Here is an 8,478-nt window from a genome sequence, read left to right as displayed (position 1 = left end):
TTCAGGTGTCCCCCATAAACCTAGGTGTTCTGAATAATAGTTTCCTAGCTGATGGCAGTTTGGGAATTAAATTCTCCTGGAGGCAGTGTGTTTTGGGGGGTGGGCTTGTGGGTATTATAGCCAACTTCCTCTTTCCAGTGTTTGGCACACTCTCCTGTTGCTGTTGTCTGTCTGATGTTGGCCAGGAGATGATGTCCACCCTCTACTGATGCCATCATTCTCTCCTGCCATCATGGAGCTTCCCTTTGATTCTATAAGTGTGTGTGTGTGTGTGTGTGTGTGTGTGTGTGTGTGTGTGTGTATTATATATGTGTGTATGTATGTATGTTTTCTCTCACAAGCTACTCTTGGCTGTGTGTTTTCTGCCAGCCATGTGAATCTGACTGAAATAGGTGGTTTACATTTTTGCCTGATGGAGTAATTGTTTTCATTTTCTTTTGTTATCTAGGAGTCTATGAGTTTTCCAAAATAACTCTTTCAACTTAAAAAAATTAGGATCAAAACTCTTCTAATCCTCCAGATTTCAATAGATTGAATTAGAAAAACTCTTTGATGAATAAGTACTTCATTGTGTTAAGTGGATGCTTGTTTGAAATGAAGGTTCTTGGGCTTATGGGCTTCCATTCAGTTCTATCAAATTAGGTTAATGGGCTGGAGAGATGGCTTAGCAGTTAAGCACTTGCCTGTGAAGCCTAAGGACCCTGATTTGAGGCTCCATTCCCCAGGACCCCCATTAGCCAGATGCACAAGGGGGTGTACATGCCTGGAGTTCGTTTGCAGTGGCTGGAGGCCCTGGCGTGCCCACTCTCTCTCTCTCTCTCTCTCTATCTGCCTCTTTCTGTCTCTGTCACTCTCAAATAAATAAAAATAAACAAAAATAATAAAAATTTAGGTTAATGCAGTTTTTAATGTGACAACCCCTACAGGATCTTCACTCAAATGTTAATATAACCTGGTACTATATCTTTTCTGTTTAATTTCACAGACCTTAAGTAATGTCAAAAACCTGCATTTTCACAATCAAACCTGAGAACTGTGATAAAAATTGAAGTAATAACCATACATTAAGACATAATTTCATTGCTATTTTCACTTAAAATGTTTTATTTATTTATTTACAAGCAGACAAAGACAGGTAGAGAAAGAGAGAAAGAGAAGGTGAGAGAAAGGGAGAGAGAGATAATGGATGTTTCAGGGCCTCAAGCCACTGCAAAAGTACTCCAGGGTACATGTGTAACTTTGTGCATGTGGTTTTGCATGAGTAATGGGGGAAAATACCCTGGTCATTAGGTTTTGCGGGCAAGCTCCTTAGCTATGGAGCCATCTCTCTAACCTGTTTCAACCTTTAGCTGGTAACTATTCTTGTTTCAAACATGCCACTGATGTTTTTTTAAATAGTTGTAGTTTGCTGATTATTGTGGCTGATTTATTTTTGTTCATGTATTTGGTTTTCTTTTATATGGCTTTCATGGCTGTTATACAGTTTTTATGTTAACAAGGAGAAAGTAGACAGAAAAGAGGTAGCAACAATAAACTATAAGTGAAAATGATAGTGAATCATATTTTTGTAATTCAGAACCAGTTTTAGAATATGTCTGTGAAATGTGATTAAATAAATACTACAGATCAATGCAAAATACTATGGAGTAAATGATAATTTAAAGAGTGGCAGATATTTATACTACTGTTTGTTAATTTTCTAATGCAAACTATATTGCAAATATTAAATAAAACTTATGACAAATATTGGGACTCAGTCAGATAAGACTGATCTTTTGAGATTTTGAGCTGGAAAAAAAAAATATATATATATATATATTTTTTAACAGGGGAGAGCGCGAACGCAGTCCCCCACTACCACAAATTATGCAGTCGAGTTTCCCACATTTGGGGAAATTGCAGGGGTCAGCACATCCGCAGTGCAATGGATAAGCCTCGCCCTGGGAAAACCACCTTTGGGATCATGGTATCTCCCCTACCAGGTAAGTATATATTTATTTTTTTAATTAGAAAATAATTGTACCTTTTAGTATAGAGTAGGTAAATCAAGTTTATCATAAAAACACAGTTAAACATCTGATTGACAGCCATAACACAGTCTATTTACATAAAAACATTCAGTAAAAAATACACATATCCATTTTTATTTTTCCTGTTGATGATGTTGGTTGGTGATTACCATATGGAGAGATAGAAGATGATGTTCAGTATTTTTTCAGAGGAACATTCAGAAAAATAAATGAATGCACACTGATTTTAAAAGCATATTTGTTTGTCATTATAGAGATAATTATTAGAGAAGAAGCAGTGAATAGTATTAGATATTGTGATATGTTTATTACACATGAATATGGTAAAATTTTTAGTATTGATGAATACAGTGGACAATCGCCTCATGCACAAGTACATGCAGATTCCACACAAATAATACAATGAATTTCTCTTTTTTATTGGAATGGAGGATATTCATTCAAAAATTTCAAAACTATAGTTTCAGCTCTCAGTAAGTAACCCAGTGAACCTGATTTTTCATAGTAATTTGTCACTTTGCTGAAGTGAGGGAAGAAATTTAATTGCTTGTGTTTCAAAGCTAGCATGAGGGAGAATAGCACATGGAAAAAAATAGAACCTATTCCACTGGGAATATCATCATTTCCCGCTGCTCTTTTGGCCTCTATTAATTATGAAGTACACATTACATGGAGATGATGAGTTTGGATATTCTCAAAGGTTTTAAGAACATGTCTTGGTTATTAGTCCCTCCATTAATGCTATAGTCTGTCAGAACCTCAGCTGTGATAAAAAACTATATTAAAAAAGATAATGTCAGAAGATTAATGTGAGTTGGAAAATGAAACTGTATATAAAAATTCACAATCCTTAATTGCTTGATACATACCTATAACTTTAGCTTGATTTGGAAACATCATAACTATAGTGATTCATCTGTGATAGAATGGCTAAATATACTCATATTTTATATTTTTTCCATCTACTTAAAAATGACTATTGATTCCAAACAATAGAAAAATTAAATTATTATTAATCAAAGAATATTTTTTTAAAGACTAATTGAAGGTAATACTTTGGCATTAGATCAAATCAGTGAGCAGTGTTGCTTCCACCCACAATCTTGCTTCCATGATTTTCATCTTTACCACATCTCTGCAGCAGGGAACATGGATGGCTGACTAGCATATGGGAAATGATAAGCCCAAATCAAGCTGCCACTTTTTTAAAGTACATTTTCTTAATTGTTATTGGTTATGTACACAGTGTGTATACAGTCATGTTGGTACCATTCTTAGCCTCCTCCCTGTCCTCCATCCTGCATAGAGACCCTCCTCATTGGGGAATATGGCTCTTGCATTGGGGAATATTATCAGGTATAGGTAAGAGGCAATGTCTCTGTGCATAATGTCCCAACCTGTGGCTCTAACAATCTTTCCACCCACTCTTCTGCAAATTACCCTGAGCTATGTTGGGTTTGTTTTAGGTCTACTTCAGTGATGAGATCTTGGGAGCCTCTGTGTCTCTGGATATCTGGTTTGGTAGGAGTTGAGTGTTCTCTGTGTCTATCTCCTTCATCCATGTGCTGGAACCAGCTTCACCAAGAAAGAAGCATTGTTTCTCATTTCCCCAATTACTCTATGGTTTCATCTGGGACTCTGGTGAGGTGTGATGGGCTGATTTTCTCTTTAGGATCTGTGTCCATCTGAAAGAGAATAGCAAATTCTCCAACAAAGAGTGAAGTCAGCACCAGATAAATGGGATAGCCATTATTATTTTAAAGAAAATTTAAGAGGTGTAAGCCCTTTTATAGCCCACAATTGGTGGGAGCTTGATATTGGAGAGCATTTTCCTTTTATGAATATGGTTCTGACTTGTTTTCCAGCTCCAGCTATGGGTTCTATTCCACTGAGCAGATCAAATAGCCAAATCAAGAGCAGTTGGTTAACTTCCATAGCTGTGTGCCACTATTGCACTTGTGTGAGCATCAAATCAGGTTGTTTGCTGCTGAATAGTTTAGACCACGGGTTGCTTGGACAAATACTGGTCATTTTCCCCTAGTCACTCATGTATCAGCACCTGAACTAGATGAGCTAACTGACTGGGGCATGACTGTCTTCTATATTACAGCCAAGTCACTCTATGTTGTATACCAATATTATATGGTGTCTTTGGTAGTATGGTCTTACCACTAACTTTTGGTGGGTCATTAAATATTCTGAAAGAAATCAGTCCTCTTTTGGGAAACCTTGTAGGTCCCTCTGATCAACAGTACATTGTGGATATTAACCATATGCTGCTACTGGGTGTTACATGCCAGTGCCAAGGAAAAGAAGGAAGAAAAATTAGATAATATAAAAAAGAAAGAGGAAAGAAAGAGAAGAGGAAAAGAGAGAAAGAAACAGGAGAAGATTAAGGTTAGTCTTCATCATACCCTCTTTAGGGCCCTGCAGTTCAGGTGTTACCTCTAAGATTCAACCATTTAGTCTGCTTTGTAGGATATAGAATTTTGTGGTACCATTGTAATTTGGGCCCATTTTTGTACCCCCCCTCACCTTTTCCCTCCCCTCCTGACCTATCCTCCCTATTTTCTGGTCCTCAGATGCTTATTATGTATGTCAGCATCTCTGGCAAATTCAGGTTATGAGTCACAGATGAGTGAGACCTTGCGAAGATTATCTTTCTGTGACTAGGTGAGTTCACTGAAAATGATCTGTACCAAGTTCAACCATTTTTCTTCAAATTTCATTGTTTCATTTTTCCTTACTGTTATGTAGAATTCCATCATGTAGGTGTACTATATCTTGGTTATCTGTTCATCCAACAATGGGCATCTGGGTTAATTACAACTCTTAGCTATTATGAATTGAGCATCTATAAACATGGTTGAGCTAATATTTCTGAACTGAGGCACAGAGCTTTTAGGGTAAATGTCCAGTAAGGGAATAACTTGGTGTGTTGATAACTCTATAGTCAACCTTTTTAGGAGTCTCCATATTGTTTTCCATAGTGGTTGTACCATCTTATATTCCCATCAACAGTTAGTGAGGGTTCCTATTTCTCCACATCCTCGCCAGCATTTGTTTTCATTTGATTTTTTAATGTTTTCTATCCTTACTGAGGTAAGGTGGAATCTCTTGTTTGATTTAATTAGCATTTCCTTGACTAGGGAGGATGAACATTTTCTTAAGTGTGTGTTTACCATTTGTATTTTTTCCTCTGAGAACTCCCTATGCAATTCTCTGATTCACTTACTGAGTGGGTTGTTTGATTTTGTTTTTATTGTTTAGGTTTTTCAGTTCTTTGGAGATTCTAGAAATTAGGCCTCTGTCAGTTGTATAGCTGGCAAAAAATTTCTCCAATTCTGTGGGTAATCCATTGGCTCTGCTTATTTTATGTTTGTCTGTGAAGAAACTTTTCAGTCCCATGAGATCCCAATAGTTGAGTGATTATTTAAGTTCCTGAGCTACTGGAGTTTTTTTCAGGAAGTCTTTTCCCATTCCTATGTCATGGAAAGTTCTTCCTAATTTTTTTTTTTCCCATAGTAACAGAGTATCTTGTCTCATATTGAGGTCTTTGATCCATTTGGACATAATTTTTGTGCATTGTGAGATTTGTGAGTCAAGTTTTATTTTCCTGCATATGGTTATCCAGATTTTCCAGTGCCATCTGCTGAAGATGCTGTCTTTCTTCCAGCCTACAATGTTAGAGCCTTTGTCAAATATCAAATAGATGTAATTACCTGACCCAATATCCAGATCCTCGATTCTATTCCATTGGTCTATAATCCGATTTTTATACCAGACCCCTGTTGTTTTTATTACTATGGATTTGTAATATAGCTTTAGATCAGGTATGATGATGCCTCCATAGGTGTTTCTTTTGCTGAGGATATGCTTGGATATCCAAGGCCTTCTGCCTTTCCATATGAATTTTGAGATCATTTTTTCTATCTCTGTGAAGAGCAATGTTGGGCTTTTTACTGGCATTGCTTTAAATGTGTATATTGGCTTTGTTAATATTTCCATTTTGTCAATGTTAATTGTGAAAGGCTACTTATTTTTGTGCATTCCTGGGATGAAGCCTTCTTGTTCAAGGTGGGTAATCTTTTGACGTGTTGTTGAATTGGGTTTATGACGAGTTTGGTCAGGATCTTTGCATCTAAGTTTATCAAGGAAATTGGACTCTAGTTTCTTTCTTGTGGTATCTCTGCCTGGTTTTGGTATTAGGTGATACTAACTTCATAATAGGAGTTGGGGTATTTTCCCTGTTCTCTGATTATGTGGTACAATGTAAGAAAAAAAAAATGGTTTCAGTTCTTCCATGAGGATTTGACAGAATTTGGCTGAGAATCCATCTGGTCCTGGACTCTTCTTTTTGGGGAGGTTTTTGATTACCTTTTCAATCTCAATGGGTGTGATAAGTTTGTTTAGGAGATTAATCTGAAATTGTTTTGACTAGCATTTCTCACAATAATGAAAAATTGGGTTAAGGCAGAAAATAAATCCATGGTCTATATATATTTAAGATGGTAGAATCAGAAATATTTCAATTAATTTATCAATTAATAGAATTATTGTAGAATCATTTAGGAGATATTTCCCAAGGCATGACTGTAAGAGATATTCTAGAATAGATTATTTAAGGTAGGAAGGCCCAAACAACCTCTGGATATTTCATTGCATAGACAAGAGTTTCAGTAAGTTGGCCATCAGCATTCATCACTCTCTGTTTCCTATGGATTGAGTATGACACAGATTCATGCTCCTGCAACAGTGTTTTCCCCACAATGATGGGTTGTATGATGTTGAACTGTAAGATAAAAAAAAAATTCTCTTAAATTCCTTCCTGTATGTTTTTCTTTCAAAACAACCCAGACATTTCCAAAAATAAGGAATTTATAAAATTATCAAATATTTTCTATGCATGTAAGAGAAAAAATAATAATGCCAGTGGAAATGTTAGTCTTGAATTATTTAGAAAAAATTATGGGGCTGGAGAAAATGCTCAGTGGTTAAGGTACTGGCCTGCCAAACTGGGTTTTGTTTCCCGGTACCAACATAATGCCAACTGCACAAAGTGACACATGCAACTGGACTTCATTTATAATGGCTACATGCCCTTCCATACCCATTCTCTCTGTATGCATGTGTTTCCCTCTGCTTGCAAATATATATATATGTTTAATATTGTAGAGCTGGAGAGATGACTTAGCAGTTAAGCACTTGCCTGCAAAGCCAAGGACCCAGGCTTAATTCCCCAAGACCCACATAGGCCAGATGCAAAACATGGCACATGCATTTGGAGTTTGTTTGCAGTGGCTGGAGCCCCTGGCATGTCCATTCTGTCTTCCTCTCTCTGCATCTTTCTCTCTCTCTCTCTCTCTCTCTTTCTCTCTCTCTCAATCTCATAAATAAATAAATGAATAAATATATACATAAATAAAAATGTTTTAGTTACTTATGGATTTTTGTACAATATGACATATTATATGATCAGATATTCCCCTCATTTATTATCCAGAATATATGAAATGCATGAACAAAGAAAAATATCTATATATTTACAACCTCAATCTTAATATCCCTGAATGGTAAACATATAAAATGTCTATTGACCAGGAGGAACCACATTGAGCATAAAAAGTAAGTCCTTACTGGAATTTTTTTGGCAGATTTATTAGTGAAGCCCTGGTAAATCCAGCTCCTCATGAGGTATAGCAGTAGGATCACAAGTGCAAGGCCAGACTGGGCTACAAAGTAAAATCAAGGCCAGCTTTGGATTAGTGATATTGTATTTCAAAATAAAAGTTAAAATGGAACTAGGGATATAATTAAGTGCCAAGTAGTGTGGGTATCCAGCATGTTTCCAGTCTTAGGTTCAACTTCCAGCTTTGTAAAAGGAGGTGTGATGACCATAAGTTCCTCATCCAAAGAATTACTTCTGTGTGCTGATCATTATTACTTATAATAATAATTGATGTAGAGGGAATATCCAAGGCTGTAGAGATGGCTTAGCAGTTAAGGTGCTTACCTGCGAAGCCTAAGGACCCATGTTAAACTTTCCAGAGCCCACATAAGCCAGATGCACAAAGGTGAGGCAAGTGCAAGGCCGCACATGCCCTCTAGGTGACACAAGCATCTGGCATTTGATTGCAGTGGCTGAGGCCCTGGAGTGCCAATTCTATCTCTCTCTCTCTCTCTCTCTCTCAAATAAAATTTTATATGTATATGTGTGTGTGTGTGTGTGTGTACATAGTAGGTATTTAATATGTTAGAAAATATTTTTATTGTGAATAGATATTCCTTAAGAGTACTTGATAGATAGACTAAATAAACCTTGTGTTATAAGCCTGAATAAATAAGCTGATTTTCATGTCACAATTTTAACTTCAAGATTAAGATGAGATATTTAAGTACTTAGTTCAGAAATAAATATTCATTTTTTTCTATTTCTCTTAATGCAGAT

The 8,478-nt window shown here is 36.4% G+C and overlaps 1 non-coding gene across 1 annotated transcript; it reads right to left on the bottom strand.

Moving 5' to 3' along the window:
* Nucleotides 1-1,826: 1,826 nt before the first annotated feature.
* Nucleotides 1,827-1,990, bottom strand: LOC123460558. The gene has a single exon (XR_006637096.1). It is a non-coding gene; the product is annotated as a U1 spliceosomal RNA (small nuclear RNA).
* Nucleotides 1,991-8,478: the final 6,488 nt, after the last annotated feature.

The sequence above is a fragment of the Jaculus jaculus genome, chromosome 4 (genome assembly GCF_020740685.1).
Source record: "Jaculus jaculus isolate mJacJac1 chromosome 4, mJacJac1.mat.Y.cur, whole genome shotgun sequence".
NCBI lineage: Eukaryota > Metazoa > Chordata > Mammalia > Rodentia > Dipodidae > Jaculus > Jaculus jaculus.
Note: the sequence above shows the minus strand (reverse complement) of the source record. Positions and strands in the feature narration are given on the sequence as shown.